Source organism: Equus przewalskii, chromosome 13 (assembly GCF_037783145.1).
Source record: "Equus przewalskii isolate Varuska chromosome 13, EquPr2, whole genome shotgun sequence".
NCBI lineage: Eukaryota > Metazoa > Chordata > Mammalia > Perissodactyla > Equidae > Equus > Equus przewalskii.
The window spans coordinates 12,841,789-12,864,479 of record NC_091843.1 but is presented as its reverse complement, the minus strand read 5'-3'; the positions used below and the strand labels follow the sequence as shown (position 1 = coordinate 12,864,479).

The 22,691-nt window shown below is 37.4% G+C and overlaps 1 protein-coding gene across 5 annotated transcripts in view; it reads left to right on the top strand.

The window, feature by feature from the left end:
* The first annotated feature begins 213 nt into the window (after positions 1–213).
* TENM2 (teneurin transmembrane protein 2) overlaps positions 214–22,691 on the top strand; it is a 1,162,025-nt gene continuing 1,139,547 nt past the window's right edge. For 4 of the 5 annotated variants that reach the window (XM_070569066.1, XM_070569065.1, XM_070569064.1 and 1 more), the window contains exon 1: positions 274–790. The gene's annotated coding sequence lies outside the window, so the exon portion shown is untranslated. Of the gene's footprint in view, positions 791–22,691 lie in introns of all 5 variants that reach the window. The other variant, XM_070569063.1, reaches the window with a different exon arrangement.

The following is a 22,691-nucleotide window of genomic DNA, read 5'->3' as shown; positions in this document are numbered from 1 at the left end:
CAAAGGGGTGCACGTGCCCCTGGCGCCCCTCTTTCGCAGCCGTGAACCCCTCCCTGGTCCCATACTCCGCAGCCCCAGCAGCTGCAGCCCCAGCGCCACCACCCAGCTCCCGTGGCCGCGGCCTATGCGCGCGCTCGGGGCCGGGGATTGGCTCGCACTCCCCGTTCCCGGGCTGCGCTGGCGGGCGGGCGGGCGGGGGGTGCGCGGCGCTCTGTGTGTGTGTGTTTGTGTATGTATGTGTGCGCGCGCGCGCGCGTTCGTGTGTACATGTGTGTGTGTGCGCGTGTGTCTGTGCGGCGCGCGGGCGGGTGCGTGTGTGCGCGCAAGGGCTCGCGTGCAGGAGCCACTGGATGTGCGTGCGTGTGTTATGGGTTTGATTCCAGAGCAGGTTGCACATTGGTCCTGGGTGGCTCGCAGGCTCAGGTCGTGCTTGGGCGTCCTCCTCCTAATCGTTTTTGAAGTAGCAGCAGCAGCAGCAGCACCAGCAGCAGCAGCCGCCGCGGCAACCTCGGCAGCAGCAGCTCCGCGGCACAGCCGGCAGAACTGTGCAGAAGCGAGCACCGTTTGGGGAGTCCGGGGGGCGGGTAAGAGGGAGGAGGAGGAAAGCCTGTCTTGGTCTTTGGGATTATTTTTCCCCTTCTTTCCCTCTCTCTTTCTTTCTTGAGGGTGTATGTTGCCCCCTCGAAGTGAAGGAATTTTGCTCCAAAGCGAGCTGGGACCGAAGACTCTAGGCTAAGTTATCTCTCTATGTAGATGGTGTCAGGGAGCGAAGCTACTGACCGAGCCGCTGGTAAATGTTTTTCACTTCTTACTCTTTAATGCTTAAGGCTTTTTTCCCCCTTTTCTTGCTTCCTTGTTTCCTTTCTGTTGCTCCTCATTCTGCAATCGCTCCTGAATCAACTGCAGTTCTCTTTCTCTCTCCTTGCGTTTGTGCAGTTCGCAACTTGTTTCGTGGTTTTCTATGTATTTTTTTTTCTCCTTCATCCTCAGATGAATGCTGGAACATTTAAATTCGGCACTTCGGGAGGTCATCATTAGTTGCATGAGTTTCAAGGGGGAGGGGAAAGATTCGTAGAGCAGACTGTTATTTCCCTGCAGAAGGACTGCCGGTTTCTCTCTAATGTTCATCGCAATTATAGGGATTTTTTTTTTTTTTTTTTTAGGATGCATTTTAACGTGGCGTTGATGTTTAAGGTTATCGTTCTCCAGGATTACAATGCATTTTGACTCAGTTTTGACAGCATGACAGATGCCAGTGATTCCAGAACTACTGTATGGTACATGCTGGCTCAAATATTCAAAATTGGAGGAAGAATCATTTGCATTCCAAAAGAGAATTTCTTAAAAATGCTGTTTTGCATCACATTGCTGCAGATTTGTAGGAGGCAATGATAGACATCACTACTCGTGTTGCTTGCAAAGATAATAAACATATAAGTGGTTGAGTGCATCACATACTGTCCTGTTCTCCAGTGATTGAGCTATTGCTAAATTTACTTAATAATAAATTTAGGGCTATGGAGAAGGAGGGAGATTGCTGGTATTGTTTTATTCAAAATTGTGAGGCATGGACAGCAATTTCTAACCCCAAACCAGCCCTCTCTTAGATCTTACTTGATGTGGCATCTTGTCAATTGGGAGGGGGAGGGCAGTTTCTGCCACACACATGGAATAAAATTATTTAAAATAGCCAGCATAATACATGCAAATTGAACCCTAACTCTTTTGTTAAAAATAGAACTGACTTTAACTCTTGCTTTCAGGATCTGTTTGAAATATTATTTAAAATTAATGTACAGCAGTTCTTTAATGTATTCATATCATTTAAGTTCTTTGGGGGGTTCTTAGCCATTACCGTGTTTCATTTGTTTTGCTGTTTTCCCTCTAAGTTTTCAGTTCCAGTTCAGTAGAAAAACCGAAGGCTCAGGAAGTAAAGGCAAATCAGCAGTTTAAGAAGAAATCAGTTTATAGTTGTAAAATTTCTGCTAAGCCAGGGGAAAATGAGCTAAAATAATGGCAGCTGAAATGGAAGGAGGGCAGGCTGGGGTAGAGCAGACTGCAGTTTCAGTGTGAGTATTATCATCTGGAAGAGCTCTGAACTCTAGACTCACATAAGGATATCCAGCTCAGGGATATTCTGGGGCACAGACATTTTACAGAGGGAAATACTACTGTTTAAGGAAGCCTGCTTCTGCTATGTTGTTGCCACACGATAGGACAGCAAGTTACCTGTGTGCAAAGCGTATGTTTGCAATCAGGCTGTTAAACTTTGTTTTAATGTAAACTTAGCTGATGTTGGAAGAACAGCATCAAACAGTGCAGCCTGTTCAGGACTGAAAAAAGAAACAAACTGGAAATTAGCTCAACTAGTCAGACCCTTTTATATAGAAGACAGTCTATTCCAAGACACCATGCAAATTCACCTGTTCTGGGTTGCCTGTGTTGACAAAAGCTTTTCTTGAAATTGTGGACAGGATTCCTGAGATCTAAAGCTTACTTCTTTTGTAGTCTGCTGATGGTAATAACTGTGTTTTACTTAGAATTAAAGCTCAGCTTACTCATGGGTCCCTTGAGATGTCAATATTGCTATTTTAAAATATTTTCGTGGACCCTTGCATTTACCATTTGGATCAAGTTGGAGGGGGGAACCCAACTTCCATTCATGAGGATCGCAGTTGCCTTTGAGTGAAGCACTTGTTTGTCTGGATATTAAAAAAAAAAATGAATTCATAGAGTAAACTACAATCTAATAACCCAAGTCTTCTCAAGCATCATAGTTTTCTGGTTCTAAGACCAAAAACAGAAAGCAATATACCTCATGCTGAGCAGCTGCATTATTTCTCTGGCATAGTCCACACACATGGGCACGAATATATGACTGACCAGGCTAAGGGCTCATTTCATGTGGCCCATGGGGCAAGATTTCTAATTGTTATGTAATAAATTCAGAGCATGAATTTATTTATGAAACATCACAATTGGCTTCAATTTCAGCATCTTCACTAGATGTGAAGACCAAGAGTCCATTGATTTAAAGAGCGTGTCCTTTCCTGCTGAGGTTGATTTTTACCCACCCACCCCTGTTTCTACTTTCTAGTTTCCTGGCAACTTCTGAGAAGCTCTGAGAATTTGTGTTAAAATATTAAACATATCTCCGTTTTGGGTGTACTGTCTGGTTAGATTACTGTTCAATCAGCTGGATTTGTAGTTTCTCTGCCATGATTCTGTGTGGTATAGTGTTTGTGCCTTGGTGGTGGTTTTATGACTATGGTTATTGTTATTAACTTTGCCATTAAATCTTAACTAGGCTTATTTTAACTTTCTGTGCTTGGCGTTGATCTCAGGTAAATGTATCAAATAATACTATCCTCTTGCTGAACTTGTCCGTAAATTAGGTAGTTTACCTTTAATCCATGTTTGTGTGGAATTTCAACATTGTGGGGAGAAGGTAACTTATTTTGGGGGAGAAGGCTGTATAGAAAGAGGCTGTTGCTTCAGGGAACTTAAGAATAACATTTGCCTCTATGGTGAGTGTTCCTCTTTTCATTTTGTTAAGAGTGGAGGTCTCTCTGCATGTATGAGGTGTCTGAACGTTTCTTAAAAGTGATTGCTATTTTTTCATTGTGTAATTGAAGGGAACTTGGAACTACTTGCGTGTTTTTAAGGAAAACCTGTATTGGCGAGCATTTCCATTGTTTTCTATTCTGTGTAGACTAATTTTGAGAAGTGATTTCTGGTTAAATATGGTCAAGGTCATTGCCAAGGGCCTTTTTATCCCTCCCCAGTTAAGAACTCAAACTTAAACTGAAAGTCAGATTTAAAGAGAGAAAACTTGTATCAGGCTACTACCTCAATGGGGCTATGTGGAAAGTATATGTTTTTGTCTTTCACTGGGTACTTTGTGTGAAGCAACAGTTTTATTCTTTGAATTACTGGTTCCTAGTAGCCTGATATATTCACAGGGAGAAACCTTCCATTCCGCACTCTTGGTACATACAATAGATTCACAACCTTCAGGGAAGATTGCAAGAACAATTTTTGGGGGCCGTGGGAGGATGTCTTTTGATATGTTCTTAATGGAAAGGAACATAGCAATATTTCATAAAATGTGATAGAGTTTCTATTTAGATAATACCCCATTTAAAATTTTGTGCAACTAACAGTAATTTTATAAGAGTCTTGTGTGGTGAGAGCAAATAGCAGCTTTGTCAAAGTATTTCTTTGTATTTCTCATTTCTATTTTGCTTTATAGAAAGAACATTCACATTGTTCAGGACTTTGTATTATTATAACTTACAGGGTTTTTTTTTTTTATTTTGCTTTGTTTCCTCTACCTAACAAAGATAAACCACTATTACCAATTATTTTAGCTGTGCTAAGAGTGTTGCTCATATTTCCAAAAGATTTCATAAAGTTGAAGAGGTATAAAATGTTCTCCCGGAAATTCATGTTACTCACCTCCCTAGTCTACTTATATATTGCATACTACAATGTGATTTTGAACTCGAGATATTACAGCCTTTTAAATGAATTCTTAATGGCAAAAAATAAGAAATAGTTTGCAAATAAAGTTCCTTCATTTTTGCTGAAAGCTTTAATTGGTCCACCTCTCTTAAGTGTAGAATTACATGCCTTTTAGATAAAAAGAATTATCAGGAAAAAAGTACAATTATGTGCTTTTTCGGCAGTCGTGTAGATGAAAAGAGAGCAGGTGTTTTAACTCTTTTCATGTAAGTTTAGTGAAGAGAAATCGAGACTAAATAATACGGTTAATATGTTAAAATAAAATCTATTTGCCCCAGTGAAAATTTTTTCCCCCTGGACAATATGAGTTGATCCTTGACTCTGATGGAACAACTGACTGGATCTCTCATCTCATCACCACTGTGTGGCTCTGCCAGAATATTGGTGATGGGTGCTAAAGGTACCGCATTTGGCTTGGAAAATAGGAGTGTGTGGTTTGGGAGGAGGAAGATGGTTTCTTTAAAAGTTTATACCTCTCAGGCCTTGACTGCAATTCTTTCAGTGGAGGCTTTGCTCTCCTTGATATTTGTTTGGATCACCTAGTGAAACTGCCCAGGGCTACTCCTGTCTCTAGGTTTATAGTTCTGCCACAGGTTATTGTAATGTAAATATCATGCTAGATTTCTCAGCTCAGTTGTTATCCTTGCATTCATTTATGATTTTTGCAGAGGCAGATCTGTAAAAGTTTGGATCTCAGCTTTCCAGAAGATGGTCTATTTAATTGTTCTGATGGCTAAATTATTTAGCTATATAGACTCAAGCCTGTTAAAAAATATTAGAAATTGTGTATGATTTATTTCTATTCATATGACCTTGGTAAAGTCCTTATTTTTAAGTTATGTAAAAGGGAGTTATGGACCCTGTAAAATAAAGAACTTATTTATGAATTTGGTTCAAAAGAATAAGTCATTTCTTTTGTTTGTTTAGGTGTCCCAATTTTCCATTTACCAATCAGGAGACAAGGACTAAAGTCGGAGAATGTAATTCATATGATGAAGATAAAATTGATGCTAACAATAACATACTGATTTAAAATCTTTAGAGAGGACAATTCTGGAGAGGATTCTTTTGGAAAAGGCTTATGTTTAAATGTCATTTTTATTATTGCTTAGGATTTAACTGATACTCAGTGTTTTGGCATTTCTCCTACTTTAATTAGAGGACTAAGGGTATATGTGGAGAAAGAAGTACATCATTAAATAGAAATGATTTTGGCAAAGGTTAAAAAAAGTCCCATACTGTAAAATAACCATTTCACAAAATTGTATAAGCTGCTTGCTATATTTGTAACACATTTAAAAAAAAGTGGCACTTCAAAGTTTCATTTTGAATGTTAGAAATAGTCAAGTTCTTAGCTTATTTCTAAGAATGAAACTGAACTATTAGAAAAGATAGCTATGTCCACGCATATGGCTAATTCAAACAGTAAATATCTATGTAGCTAAAATCATAATCATTATCTGACATCTCATTGCAACAGACTTTGTGATCTTCACTGTGATAATTTTTCTAAACCATTTCAAATGTAAGAGTATATGGTTATATGCTACACATTCCAGTAGATATTACTTAGAAGGAACTTAGGCAAATTAAAGCTGCAGGAAAGTATACTTTGGTCTTTTATTTTTTATTCCCTCAATAAGCAGTTTTTGAATTCCCAAGACAGGCCGGGTACTGTGCTCTGCTTCCAGCTAAATCTTATGGTAAGAATAATTTGACGCCAAAAGGATGTCTAAGGAAGTAAATGGGAATGGGGTGGGTGCTTTTTCAAAGGTACAAGATAAAGCTTTGCTTTATGTCACTTGAAAGTATATTGAAGGGTGATTTAATTTATTTTTATTTTAGGATTTGCTCAGGCAGTAACTGTATACGAATATCTGTTCATTCTCCACCTTGTAGTATGCCTAACTTGTTTCTGTTCCTGTAGTCTGGTGTGATATGACACCAGATTTGGAGACCTAAGTCAAAGTTTGGCCTCACCTGTGTGTATTCAATGGAGGCAGAGGGAAGGGCAATGTGAGTTTGTGGGAAGAGGATGCAGACAGTAGGAAAGTGTATTCTGTAGCTGGCTACCATTTCCTTGTGATATTAATCATGCCACCAGTTTTATTTTTAGCCTCACCTAACTTCTTGAGAAGACACAAACTACGTCTCTCAATTTCAACCCTAAGAATAATACCATAATTATTACAAAAACATTTCACAGTGGTTAGGGCTCTGCAATTTGTGTGACCCAGCATCTAATTTTTCTCCTCTCTAATCCTGTTTATATAGCCCCATACATAATCAGACTCAGTCAGATGAAACCAATTACTAAAGGGAAAAAAATCAAATTTATTTATTATATTTATTGGATGTGTCTGTTGCTTAATTATCCATTGGCGAATTTACATGTGGCCACAGAGAGGGCTGTGGATGAGTGTGGAAAAATGATCAATCATCACTTCTCACAGTCCAGAGGACACTGCCGAGAAAACAAGATAAAATATCCCTCCCCAAATCTACCCTTTCTCATTGCTACCAAGATGGGTACCTAAAAATGGAAAAGCAAGCATCCCCCCGAAACTGTGTTTGGATTGACATAGGAAAATCTAGAAAAGATTGGGAGTGATCATACTTTTTCCTGACCACTCACTGTAACGTTAGGAAGGAATGTGAGGAGGTCTGTATGCTTTGAAACAAAACATGGTTTAGATGTCGAAAGGTGTGTGGGGGAAAACTACCTCAAATTATCCGACAGAGCAGATGACCAAGCCCACCCCTTGGCTGTGGGTTAGTCTGTTGTAAGGTGGCGAGGGATGGGGGTGGGATAAGGTAGGGTGGACGTGAGGCAATCAGCAAGGTGGTGTTTGCAAAGTTATTGACCATGACATGTAACTGTAACGGGCAAAGGGTAAGATAGCACTGCTAAAGCAGTGAATTAAAATATGTTTGGTGTTTGGCCTTTGATGGTAAAGATATGCAGAGACTTTTATTTTTGGCCTTAAGTGTTTTTGTTTAAAAAGAACAAAAAATGGTTTTCTTCTCCCTTTTTACCCCCCCTTTCAGTTTAATGGTATGGATCTTGAGCACGACTTATTTCTTATTTTTTGCCCACTTGCTCTCAAAATACATTTTTGGAAATTTATCATTGTGGAAGTTGCCCTTCAAAATAGATAATAACTGAAATAACCACCATTTTGAGTAAATGTAGCAAGGCTAGATTGTTGACAGAAGCGTCATCTTATTTATGTAAATCTTCAATTTCAGGGACCGCTAAATTTTTATAAATCTGTCCTGTCCACACCCTCAAGGTTAGAACATGTGTATGAGCTTCAGGAAGTAAAGCAAACCACTTTTGAACTTGAGGCATTTGAATTGTCTTGAACTGTCTTCGAGGGAACACTGAATGAAATGTGTTTTAAGAATTGCAGCTCCTCGTTAGTGCATCAGGTAGAGAAGACAATGCGTAAATTATGATTTATTGCTAATTACCATTTATTTGGGGATGCTACTGTGGAAGAAACTAAGCATTGTAGATTATGCTTTTGTTACATTTGTCTGCAGAGAAATTAAAATAGCAACATGAATCTTGAGAATTGAGAGGGAGAAGTGCTTTTTATACCTGTTGACTTAGCAGGGAAATATTAGAAATGAGCTAAATTTTGCATTTATTGTAATCTATACTTTGAAAGTTATTCTAACTTTTTTTGTTTTTACAGAAAAAAGGTGCTCTCAGCTGGTTTCACTGCAGAAGCCAAACAGTAAATAGATAGAGAGCCTGAACTCCACTTCCTACGATAGTGATTTTTCACTAAGCTATTCCCTAAGGCCACTCTAGCTATATGAGGGGCACCAGTTCTTTTTATATGATTTGTGTATATTCCCGTAGATTGTGAAGTCTATTCTGGGCAATTTTCAAGTTAAAATTGCGTTACGGCTACCCTGGAGGTTGTCATTTCTTGGTTTTTCTCTTGTCAGTCAATTCATAAGTGTTTATTAAGCCCCCCATGAGGTGTACGTGGAATCATACACAGTTTTGGGGATGGGGGGCTGTGGATGATTGCTCTCTGGTCTAAAAGCTTGCAGTCTATAGACAAAGTACCGTTATGCGTGTGTGTGTGAGTGTGTATCTAAAATAATATTTAAATTACAGAAGTTAGTAGTAGTTGTTGTTTGTTTTTTGTCTTGTTTTTAATAGCACTGCCCTGGAACTCCAAATATATTTACTCTGAGAGAAACATAGCTTCAGGCAAGGTCAGGGATATAACTTCGCAGGTTCCTTTGTTTCTTTTTCTCTTTTTTTTAAATTCAGATATCTAATAACAGACATGTTTAAGTAAAAGGTGAAGCCAGAGGGAGAATATTAAACTGTGGATCCTTGGCAAGAGGAATCAGACCATGGTTAACACCTAGGTTTCAGAGTAAGGACAAATTCTGATGTTGGTCATTTTGGGGATATGCCTGTTACCTGTGCAAATTCAATCAGTGAATGAATGAATGCCCCAAAGCTGTTAATTTACATTTTTCATGACCAGTGAGTCAATTTATGATTTACCTTTTTTTTCATGAGAGGTTTTTGAGAAATTATAGGAATTGAGAAGGAAAGAAAATTTTCAAGTGTTCGCAAAATCCCATAAATGAAAAGTGTTCTCTAAAGGAATATTTTCCTCGTTGAACTTGAAAGCAAGTGGTGAATATATAGGTTCAGGGATTTACTTTTCAAAACTTATTCACTCTTTTAAATTCATCTCTTACCAGTCATTTGTGGGAAGGGTAATATTCTTGAAAAGTACCAGGTGAATGGCTCTGAAAGTGGATGGCAAAGGAGAAGTGCACAGAGGCACTGACCTTTCTCACAGCCCCAGGTAATAGCTTCCTGGACTTTGGGCAGTCAGCTTCGACTTCTGTATCACTGGCCAGGCTCTTGATAAATGGTCATTTTTACTGTGATTTTCAAGATGTGCATATCTCATTTCCAAGGAATCATAGCTAAACCATCAAAATTTCTTTTCCGTCTTCTGTTCCTTCTTGATCTGAATTGGAGAAGCAATGGCTGAGAAAAATAGGAAGGGTCTTGGCTGATGCATTCCTCATGTAAACGTTGATTTTGACTGTTTTCCTGTTGGGTGTGTAAATTTCTGAGGATTTCTGAGGATGGCTGGTGAATCCATCCGATTGGCTGAGTCTTGATCAAGCGTCCATACCCCTGTAACTAGGAAGTTTGGGACATCGAGAGTCTGATGCTGTCATGTTCTATAATGAGACAAAAAGACTTCAACTGTCAGCATGGTATAAATGGTGAAATTTCCTCAAAATAAAAGGAGGGAGGAAGTCAAAAAAACAGATAAACAGAAAGCCCCCAGCAAATGTTTACCATTATTCTGAGTGACCTGTAGAATCTTAGGGGGTCAATAGCAAGTCCCTCAGGGTATGGACTTGAAAGGCTAATAGGAGTAAGAAGCTCTCTTGCTTAAAATGAACTGGAGAACATTCCTGATTAAAAAGGTATCAAACACAATGCTTTTGATTTTAGCACATACCAATCTCAAAAGTGTTTGTCCTGTAGAATTCTTTTTGTTATCACCAAGAGCCATATTAAAATTTTATCCATTGGAATTCTGCACCTGAGGAAGTTAAAGATAATTCACCTAGAATGGGCCTAAGTTTGCCTATGTATAAATACATAAAATTGATAAATGGTCTGAAAAAAGGTAGAGGGTATTTGTTTAAAGTACCTAAGGAAAATACCTGGATGGCTCAGTAATTGACAATAAGAAAATTAATAGCAATTCCAAATAATAGATCAGACCAACTTTTTGCATCTAAATTGGTAATGAGTACTTGTGATACTTGAAAGAAATAAAACTGCATTTTCCCCCATAGTTTAGACTCTCTGATGTTCAAACAGGTTTTCCTCACTAAATTATTAGTAAACCTAGTGAGCTGCAGGGCCCATGCAAGTAATCCACGTCTCTAGTAAAACTTTTGCATCTGAAGGCTCAGTCTTTGCTTTCTCAGTTCCAAATTAATATATTTATCCTTCCATCACTGTCTCCCAAGGATTTTGAGAATTAATTAGAAAGAAAATCACTTTCAGTCCTTGGATGTTACATTCTGTGCTAAAAAAATTTGAGATACTGAAGTGTTATTAATAATGACAAAGGTTCATCCAGTAAAATAATCCGACTGGCTGAATTCTCACATGGTTAGTATTTTCTAATATAAATTACTGTAGGATTAGATAGTTAAATATTGAATATTGTCTCATTTAATACAGTTCCATGAAATATTAATGATAATGATGGTTCTCCAGTTTAGGGAATAGGGAGATGATTTTTTTTTACTGACTAATAGCTTTGGCTGGTAACATAATACATTTTACAAAATGATAATGAAGATATTTAAATGAAGGTAAAGCAGGAAATAAATGGCCACTGAATTGATAGATTTCAGACAGGTCAAACATCACAAAAATTTTTTAGTCTTTGTATTAAATAGTTTTCTCTCTCTTCTAATGACACCACTGTGATCATTGTGGATAGCTTTGAAAATTTGTTAAAAGAACACATTTGCCCTGTTAGGCCGTTGAAGAGGAGTGCCGTTGATGATGTTTAGGTGGCATGAGGTGTAAAAGTCACAAAATTGGATTGAGCTTTGAAGGAAGGCTGGCCATGTTGAGTGTGACAGTTGAAATGGGATTGTTCATGAAGTCAAAAAAAGAAAAAGCAAAAGGGAAACAAAAAGGAAAGAGTGAAAGAGAGAAAGAAAGAGAAATATTGACCAAAAAGCCCAACAGGAGAGCCTTGGGCCATTTGAATCTACGATTTAATGACCAGAACAAAGACTTTTCATTAAGACTTTTCATTGTCCAAGGTTTTATTTATTTTTTAAATATTCCCTGTTTTGACTTTCCTTCATGTTCTTGATTCTGTCCGCTTATATCTCAAATTAGGAAACTAAAACCGGATGATAAATAGAGTAGATGAGAATTGGCGAAATTGTTTCTCATGAACACAGGATAAGAATATATACTAGTGCATCAAATTGGTTTAAATTGGGTGTTTTTTTTCCCTCCAGGGGGGAACTTTAATGTTTTGTGAGATGATTTTATTTGAAATTGCAGTCATCCTTGTTTCAGACCTAGTAATTTAACAGTTGAAAAAGCTGCCTTTTTTGTTCTGTGTAGTTAATGTATGTGGTGTGAGTGAATACATTTTATTTAAAAAAGTGTTTTGGGGTAGCATTCTTTTAGCACAAACTTATTCCTTGATAAAGGAGCTGGCTGCAATTTGCAGAAATGACTGTTTCTTTTTCTTTAGCTGTTGGATAATTGCTCTTTGTATACACTGTGAAAATGTTCATATAGACCAGTGACAAAGCCTAGCAGATGCACTTGCAATTATCTGGAATTTAAGTAAATTTTGCATCTGATACACACAAAGCAAAGGCTTTGTCCGAGCAGGCGCACACACTGGCATGTGGATTGCTGTGAATACAATGAGTAGATTTTTAATGGAAAACAAATGGGTCTATTAGTAAGTCTTATCTTTTACTTGAAAAGACACCCACTTTAGGCATGGCCTACAACTTATTCGCATTCAAAGTTGGTTCTGTTCTAAATATGACCTTTGAAATTGAAAAAAACTTTAAATGTTTAAAACAAAATGTGTAGCTGTGTTTTCATTGGAATCACATTCATGGTTTTCTGGAAAAAGAATGGTGAAATAAATATTTGTTTGATAGTTCAATGTTATTTTTTCTGACCGTTAAGGAGAGAATTCACTTATGAAGACTCGAAAAATGCAAAAGGGGATTTCATATTATAAATAAATCATGCTATAGATAAAAGATAATTACAATGTTACTTTAACAACCTCAATTCACAAGGGGGACCATAAGAAGGAATATATGATGGGTCCAAATTCTATTGCTTATTGTAAACAAAAGAGATCTAGCCAGAGGAAGAGTTTTCTGCAAAAGCCTCTTTTCCAGGTTTTGTTTGAGATTAATCCTTTCCACTGTGTATGTTTTGTTGTTGTCAGACTTACATAAGTGAGATATTTGAAGGCTTAATCTTTTTCTCTGTATTTATTCCTAGAAAATATTAAATGTATGGAGCTTCTTGGATTCTCTTAAATGCCTTTAGGTCTTTTGGGGCATTAAGTTATTTTTACTTTCAGTGAGAGAGTTACAAATAATTGGTCCAGTTGACTTATTTCATAGTTTGAAGGTGCCCCATGCTATTCTGGACTTTGAATGAAGCAAATTTCAAAAGTAACTCAGACAACAAGAAGGCGTGCCTGTCTTACCTGCTTTCTGCCTTCTTCTCAATCTAAAATCGAATCTAATAATAACTGGAGATCTTTTCTAATTCTTTTAAGAGTCAGAAGCCTCCAGGGGGTCTAAGGGTTGAGTAATTGTTTGAAAAAAAAAGTGGATAAAGTAGAATTGGGAAGAAATTTTTAAGAAGAGAAAGGGAGAACCTGACAGAAGTATTTTAAGCTCTGAATTAGAGCAAGACAGATGTGCTGTTATTGGAGTATCATGCCTACAAAACGTGCCTCCACCTTAACCATTTTCCCAAAACCAAAACATAAAACTTCTTTAACTAAGTGCTTTTTATAGAATTTTAGAAATGACAGAACTTGCTCAGATGTGCATGCCAGATTATTCTGTGTGTTCCACAATTTCGCTAGTGCAGTTCCTGACCTCCCCATGCCCCTCTCCCCTCCACCGCCCCCACTTACGTTTCTTAAACTATCACAAGCTATCTTTAGGCTTGGAGAAGAACCAGGTGCTTTCCTTGGTATTTAAGCAACTTGCTATTTTGAAATTCCCTTAGAGAACTGTGGGCATTTTTATTTCTGTGTCTTGAAGCATCTCTTTCCCTCTCTGAAGGAGAAGCTGCTTATATAATACTCAGAAGCAGACCCTAGGGAACCCCCAAGCTATTTTATGGATATTTTGCTGGAAAAGGAATGCAAGTCCTCCTGTGTCGTGTGCGCCCTCCCATGGGGGTCTCAATTTGAGATATTTGCACAATAGCAGATTCTCAGAAGGATAAATATATACAAATCCATCTTTCACATTGAGTGGAATCAGTAGGAAGCAGCACCTGGGAGGATGAGAGCCCACTAATAGCTCAGCCCGAAAGAGATTCTTGAACAGCTCCAGAGCCAGGCCCCAACTGTCAGCAGAGCTTGCCAGGGAGACAGATGCTGCGGTTGGAAGACAGTTTTCCTCAGTTAGATATTTTGTTCTTGTAGATGGCCAACCATGACTCATGGGGGATACCAGAGAGAGAGAGGAGAAAAGAAGAGTAAATTAATCATTTTATTAATTCCTATTTAGAATTCAGTCATGTAACTAAATGTCAACCTGGGGAAATTTCCATGAAACCAGAAGGGTTGTAAAGACAGTTGCAGGGTTTGAAAGATATGCCAGGTGAGAAAGGCGTCTAATTTAACCTGCAGATTAAAAACTGACACAATTTCAGAAGAATAGCTGTGGAAAATAGTAATGCAGGAATTATCTAATAATCCAGGCTCAAAGAAAGCACGCTTTTGAAGGATTGAAAGGACTTGAATCATTTTTCTCTGAGAGGTGATAGGTTTGTTCTCTGTTCTGTCTTTCTATATCTGTGTATGTTTATGTGTAATAGGTGTGTATGTGAAAGATAATATTTTCTTCACTGTTCATCTCTTTCTTTCTCTACCTTTCTCCCCATATATATGTGATATATGTGTATGTGTGTGTATATATGTATATATGTATATATATGCCATATACAGATATCATGCCTGCACAGATGTGTTACATTAAGCCCAGGTTACCACTGCTTAAATATGAAAGGATGAAATATCATCTTTCATCTACATTTATCGTTCACGTCCAGATCGCCTAACTCTCTAGCACATGCAATTGATTAGATAAAAGCAGAATGTCTGCTGTCTGAAAGATAACGAAATTCAGTCTTCGTAACTCAAATGTACTGCCAGATTGTGAGTTTCCTTCAAATTCCCAGAAAGGGGTTAATATTGAAGTAATAGTCTTAGCTTCCTCTATTTTCCTTTTTAAAAGATTCCTCATTTCTTCTGAAAATAAACAAAAGAAGAGTTGGGCACAGTTTCCTTGATTCTCCCTTGTTTGGGGATGAGTACTTTAGGCTCCTTTTGAGCCAAGTTTGTTTCATAGATCCACTCCAAAACATAGGTCTCCATGGGGCTGGCCCCGTGGCCGAGCGGTTAGGTTCGCGCGCTCCGCTGCAGGCGGCCCAGTGTTTCGTTGGTTCGAATCCTGGGCGCGGACATGACACTGCTCATCAAACCACGCTGAGGAAGCGTCCCACATGCCACAACTAGAAGGACCCACAACGAAGAATATACAACTATGTACCGGGGGGCTTTGGGGAGAAAAAGGAAAAAATAAAATCTTTAAAAAAAAAAAAAAAAAAAAAAACATGGTCTCCAAAACTGGAATAAGTTATGTGTTTGAGTGCCTGACAGCAGGCCCTATGCCAAATTTTGATCTACCGTTTTTCTAATAGAGTCCCAGGCATGTTCTTTTTCAGCTTTGTATGTCCTTCATGAGTTGGAATGGCAGATAGCCAAAAGGTGTGTGTTTGGGGAAAAAGCAGCTTTTAGTTTTTTCCTACAACCAGCTATTTGGAGGGTACTCTAGGAACTGAAAATCGCAGCTGTGGAGCCAATTTAGGAAGAGTAATTCACAATTGACTTGTGGAAGATGTAGCCTGCCTCCGTGAGCCACTGCGCCTGTCCGGCCAATATGGACTGTCTGAGATGTGGCTCTTCACCTAGAGGTTTACGTGTCTTTCACTGTATCTCATGTCAAATCAAGCACTAAGAGATGATCCGGTCAATTTGTAGCACTCCCTGGAGAACTTTGGGTCTTGAAAACTCTGGGTCATATTGATCCTTGAGTGAAGGTGGTTGCATTTCTTCTGAGGTTTATCAAAATAATGATGGCATTTTCATTTAACTGTTTCAGACACTTATTTGTGAATGCAGAAAAAATGATCCTTGTACACATGCCAGAGAGGCTGCTGTATTTCACATTGCCTTGCACATAATATGTGCTTGATAAGTATCTGTTGAGTAAAAGCAACATGAATTCCTTTTCCTTTAGGAACATGGGAGGAATGTACTGTGGGTTTTTTTTTTTTTTTAACCATGATTGACTGAATGAGTTTTCTTAGTTTCATGGATTTATATTGGAATTTCGTCATTGTACTTTCTTTCCTCTTACAAATAAGGAATTGTGACAGACAAGAGTGAAGGACAGCTTCAGATATTGAACAGTAAGTGTGTGGCAGAATTAGGATTAATAGAGACCTGAATCAGCTTAGCTGTCCATCAAATGCTTAATATAAAGATATTTTAAATAACTGTTTTAATTTTTATCCTTTACATTAATTAAAAGATATGCTAGAGTAGTTACTTTATAGAAATTATAACAGGAGTAATCTTTTTGATATGAGAAAATCCGTCATTACCACTTTGCATTTATGAAGAGAAGCTGTGTTTATTGTGTTTTACTAGAAGTTAGGAAAAGAGCTAATACAATTGGTTTAATGTAGGGGACGGCAAACTCGTGACCTGTGGGCCAAATTCAACCTAGTGCCTGTTTTTATATGCTCATGAGCCAAGAATTGTTTCTGTAGTTTCAAATGGTTGAAAAAGTTCAAAAGAAGAGTAACATTTCATGGCACTTAAAATTATGTAAAATTAAAATGTCTACATTCATAAGTAAAATTGTATCGAAACACAGCCATGCCCATTCAATTGCCTGTTTTTAATGGCTGCTTTTGCACTACAGCTTCACTGTGGATTAGTTTGGCCCACAAGCCTAAGATATTAACTATTTGTGCCTTTATAGAAAAGTTTGCTGGCCCTTATCTAGTGTGTGGTTTGCAGTGGTTTAAAGACAATGCGACAAAACCGGTGCTCATTTTTATGGGTTTATGTATATCATTGGCTTTGCTCTGCTTTGGGATTCTTGAGTTTATGGATTATTGAATATGTGAACCAAAGGAAGATTCTGTACCTGAATCAGAGGATGCTCTTCCCAATATTAGCTCTTGGTTTTATGGCAGAATAGACTGTTTCCCTCTGAGATGAGAAAGGGATGTGTTTAGATCGGAATTTGAACTTTCTTTTCTTTCTTTTTTTCTGATCCTTGCAGGCCAATTGGACTAGCTACCCCTTCCCTGCCCCCCCCCCAACCCCCCCACACACCGCAGTTCTTTCTGACATTTTCTTTTGTATCAATGCAATCATTTGGGCCATTGCTAGTTTTTATTCACGCACCCTTGCACACCCCCCAACCAAGGGTATTTCTAGCCCAGGGAAAGCAGATTCACTTAGAGTCTTCAAGAAACATGTATGGAATACTATGATGTATTGGGAATTGTGCCCAGGCCTGGGATTAGAAAAATGAAAGAAACAAAGGTCTGCCCTACCATGGCATCGAAGACCTGCCAATAGTAAGAAGCAGATGCAAACCGAGTGCTTTCAATATGAAATGTTAAGTGAAGTACATAATAGTTAAGAATAAAAATAGATGATATTTATTGATCAAATGTTCTAAGCACTTTACATGTATCATATCATATAATCCTAAAAAGAATCCCATTATTTTTAAGAGAAGAAAACCGAAGCAAAGAGATTTTATGGAATTTACCTGCATGCTTCAGTGAGGGGGCAGAGATGGGGAGTCCAGGCCATGTGACTCCTGAACCTTACTCTTGACCACTATTCTACAGAGCCCTCCCTAAAGTGCAAACAGTATATTTTATAGGTACAGTATAGTGTGGATATGGCATAAGTGGATGGCTTTTTATGTTGAACTGAAATGTAAAGAATGAGTTCGAATGAACAAGGCAGAGAGAAGGCAGACCAGATATCACATGCACAGGTTCAGGGACCAGAGAGAGCATGATGGATTTAGGCAGAACAGATGTCTTCGTTCGCTTCCTCTGAAGCATATCATCACTGAAGGAGAGTGCTGGAAATTGGAAGGAATCAGATCATTCATGAGTCATTGATTTATTCAGCAGACATGTATCGAGATTATGCTAAGTCCCGGGCGCTGATTTCAGCACTTGGATAATAAATAGACATGTAGTCTAATGCCTAGTGGGATGAGATAGATACAAAGTAAGTTAAAAAAAGGTCAAAATAATTTCAGAAAATGATAAGGCCTTGGAATGTAAGTGATATTTATGTGCATAGATGTACATCTATGTGCATGCATGCCCCAGTTAATTAAGATAGGGTGGTCAGAGAAGGCTTCTCTAAAGGCATGGTATTTGATCAGAGCCCTCAACAACAAGAAGGAATCAGACACTTGGAGAGGTGGGGGATTCTTTCAAGCAAAAGGAACAGTAAATGCAAAGGCCCTGAGGTGGGAATGAAAGTGAAGTGTTGGCAGGATGAAGAGAAGACTAGATTTGGTTACAAGGAGGTTGAGGAGGAAGAGAGTGGCCCATGATGAGATCAGGAAGGTGGTTGTGTGAAGTCCTCCAGGCTGTGAAGGATTCTGGAGGCCCTGATGAAGAAGTTTGAGATTTTCTTCTCAATGCAGTAAAAATTTATTGGAGGATTTTAAGCAGAGGAATGCTGTAATCACATTAATATTTTTAAAAAATTATCACCCTCCCATAAATGTTACTGTATCTAAGTTATGCCTCAATGGATCTGACATAAAGAGAACAGCTATCAAACTTCTAGTTCCAATAATCAATTTGTAGGAAACTGAAGGAAGGAGGAATGTGTTTAAATGATACTATAGGGATATAATCAGCACAATTCTAATTTTGTCCTGAAACTCACAGTCTTCCAGACAGAACATGAAGAACTCAGGTGAAAGTGGTAGAGGTAGTAAGATGCAGATAGATGTGGGATGTGTTTTTGAGGTAGAGTTGACAGCTCTTGCTGATGTATTGGATGCAAGATATAAGAGTGAGAAAAACCAAGGATGACTTTTAGGGTTTGGGTTTGAGCACTAGAGTAAATAGGGGCCTCATTTACTGCAAAAGAATATCTTTTGGATGGCAAATACCAAAACCACACCTAAAAGTAATGAGGATCCACTGAAGGCAGATTGACTATTGGCAGGATCGAGAGTAGATTAGAGAGCTGAGGCTTGGAGTCAGGGAGTCTGAGGTGAAAGACCATTGTGGTGATTCTGGTGAGACATGCTGAGCACATTGACTCAAGTGATGAAAGTTAGAATAGCGAGAAGGCAAGGGATGTATACATATTTAGGAAGAGAAATCAATATGACTTAATTGGAGGTGGGAAGGAAGGGAGAAGACAGGCCCCAGAGTGCCTTCAGGTTGATGGTGAGCATATAAGTGCTGAGATGGTGAGCAGTATCTGTCAGGGGAAAACAAGTTTTGTAGGAAAAGATTAGAAGTCTAGTTTTGGCCACCTGATTTTGAGATGCCTTTAGTAGGGCTGTCCTGTTTAGTTAGACTTATAAATCTGAAGCTTAAGGGAGAAATATGGGCAAGAGCCCTTTGGTGTGTAGATGTGAGCCCCAGGAACCTAGAAGAAGAGACAAGAGTGAAGAGCAGAGGACTGGAGATGGAGTGGTGGGAAACAGCAGCATTTCTGGCATAGGCTGAGGAAGAGGGAGCATGGGGAAAGATTGAATAGTGACAAGAGAGGAGGACCCAGTGAGAATGATGCTGTAAAATTAAGGCAGAAAAGAATTTCAAGAAGCAGATACTGCAGAGGCGTCTATAAGATTTGGCTTGGAAACTGTCCATCAGCTTTGGCCATTAAGAAGCCACGGTAAAATCTCAGCAAGGTCACAGTCAGTGGAAGGCAGGGACACATTGGGTTAAGCAGTTAATGGGAGTTCAGAAAATGGGAATCGGGATACTTAATCCAGCCAAGAATTAGATGAAAATGAAATAGAAATTAAAAAGATCAAAAAGGAAAGAAAAATTTCTATCAAATATCGAGTGATAGATGCCAAAGCCTATTTGAATTATGAGAGGTTTCCTCTATTACCATTAATAATCAAGAATTTTACTTTAATCTGCTTTATGGAGTTGGATTGTTCATGTGAAGTTTTCATGTTATAAATCACATTTAAGAGTTTATAATTGGGAACATATTAGAAAGAAATTTGCAGCCAGAACTTTATAATTCAAAAGTAACCTCTAACCATTAAACTCATTTGTATGTTTGTTGCTTAAAGAAAAGCCCACCCTTCAAGAATGTAGTAGATAAAGAATTCTATGTGCCAAAAATAATAGATGTTTGGGTCATAGGATAGACTTGCTTTTTTAATATATCATATACTTATTTTGGTCATGCTTGAATAGGAGCCACTTATTTAATAAAATGGAGAAAATAGATTCGAAAATTTAAAACAGAATTTTTTACACACAGAGATATCCCAATACCTTGTCAGAGCCAGTTTTTGGAATGAATAAGTGGTTTAATTTATTAGTAATGCTTATAATGTTGATAAGCTTATTGGAACTGCTAGTTCTATTCATAGAAAGTTGTTCTTTCCAAAATTTGACCAGGTGGTTTAAAACATTTTATAATTTATTCTTATAAAAGCTTTCTGATCATTGGATGTTTTTAAGAAAAAATTGTTTTTTGTGTATTTTTTAAAATTTTGTTTGTGCTGTTATTTCCCAGATTTCTATTTCGCCTGATACAAAACGACAGTTTAATCAACTAGCCAATACGTTGGCTGATTGGTTAGTTAGTTAATTAACCAATTAATTAATTGATTGGTTAATTAATTGGTTTGTTGTGGTGTATAGGTTTTGAGATAGAAATTTAGGCTCATGCAAAAGCCATCTCAAAATTGGTCTGAAATCCAGAAGTTCCACATTTCTAAATTAAGACGTTATTTTGGTTTGATGAGAAGTTCTGAAGTTTTAAGTTTATGGGTGTATATATTTTCAAGAAAAAGAGTTTGGTCTTACAGCCTTCGTCCGTAAGCCTTGATTAAAGGTACTGAAGTTTAATAATGGAAAGAAAATTACCTCCTAACATAAGAGCATCATAGTTACTCACATTTTCCTCAAGCTTATGGAAAAATCATTCTCAAGGCATTCATATTTCACATTTTTTATCCTCAAGTACCTAGGCAGTAATCTTGGATCTTGATTCTTGATTTCTTTACTCTACAGACCAGTACTGACCTGAATTGTGGTCTTGGAGGAGTTGTGATGACACACATGAACACCTGTGTGAAAAGAGCACTGTCTAGGACCAATCCAAATCACAATTTAAAAAAAAAAAAACAGTAACAATAATAACAAAAGCAGGTTAAATGTTTCTTACTTTTGTACAGTCCTTGACCGTTAGATTCAATCAAATTTTAGGCTTTTCCAAAGCAGGCTGAAAATCCCTTTTGTCGCATTTTATTGCAAATGTTGCTTTCTGTGTTATCCATGAGAACAGCCCATTGGATCAAAAGAAATAATATTGTATCAGTGGCGGTGATTATTTTATACAGCAAAGCACATAGTACAGCTTATTGATACTGGAATTTGTCTACCCTTTTAGTTCTCTCTCTTTCTGTTTTTTAATAGACAAATCTCTTTGGAGTCTCCAAACGCTTATTTTATTTTGCTCTCTGCTGCTCCTGCCTTTACTTATTCAGTGAGTTACTCATGGAAAGAGTTACTTGCTTGATTTGATTTAATTCATATCATACAAAAATTCTCTTTGTACTTATATCAAATTGATTCTATTATTTGCAATAATATTTTACCCTTCTTGTAACAGGAAAATGACAAGGGATATATTTGGATGGACTCTGTAGCTCATATGAAAAAGAACTAGGAAAAAATGGTCTTTTTCAGAAAAATGTCAGTAGAGAAGCATAGCCGTTTTGGAGCTGTAAATCACTTAGAAGAACATTTATTTTAACCTCCTAAAGGGGGAAATTTGGACCTAAAGCAATGAAACAACTTGAAAAAACATAATCAAACCTGTTGTATTGCATAAATGAAAATAATCAAAAGATATTAAATTGTATACTATCTCTTTATTTTTAAAACAAAAAATTAACACTTTACTTAAAAATCTCGTCTTGAGAAAAGAATTATACCTGCCATGAGTCAAAGCAATCTGGAGCAAAAGAAAACTGTAACCATTCAAAATTTGTTAATATTCAATGAGGAGTAATAATAATAATAATCTTTTAATTATTCCAGGTAAGACTTTCCTCTTAAGAACTGCTATACACTTAAGAGGTCATTTTGCAATGATACAGAGTTTTATCCTCCTTTATTTAAAGTTCCTCCACATAAAAAATGATTAAATACAATTAATATATTAAAAATTCTTTTTGCTTGGTGACATTTTTTCAGAAAACCCTCTAGGACTCATTTGCGAAGCTGCTTTGAAGTTAATTTCATGCAGATCTTTTTGATTTGTACTTGTGGTGAATTCTTGTTAAGCTAAAAGAAAAATATCTGAAAAACCCAAATCTTCAAAACTTACCATTTATTTCATCTTTTGTTTAAATTGGTTTACTTTAAACCATGCAAGTGATACTGAGTACTTCATGTCTCCAATAAATTAAACAGATGCGATAAAATCTCGCGCTGAATTAATATAGGATACAGCAGAATTGCTGCTTAATAATCCAGGTGTCTTCACCCAAGAACACTTATTAAGATACCTATCACCTCATTAAAATGTCCCTACAAATAAAAACCTCTTCCTGAATGTTCTTTTCCTTTTAAATTGTAATTTGACAATTGGGGGAAGGGTATTTTCATTATGGAAATGATTTCTGGTACTCAAATCAGGGTTGCTTAATTATCAGCGAATGGGTCAATTTATATTTCCTCATTAATATTTGAAGTTTTGGTTGAAACCACTTCATGGCACAAATAACAAACTTCTGTCTTGTGGCTTAATTTAATTTATTGTGACCACGATGTCAGGTTTATTTTAACTCTCTGTAGTGTGTATCTGTGATGGATAATCATTATTTGTTACCGGGTTGTTAAAGTAGAGCTTCTTTCATGTTTAAAATTATAAGGACATTTTGAAGATACATATAATTTCAGGGTAAGACAGCTGACAACCTTACAAGTGTTTCATTTCTACAAATATAATAAATTTCAGTGAATTAATACTTAGACTGACGATCTTGAAAGAGGAACTCACATTGTACCG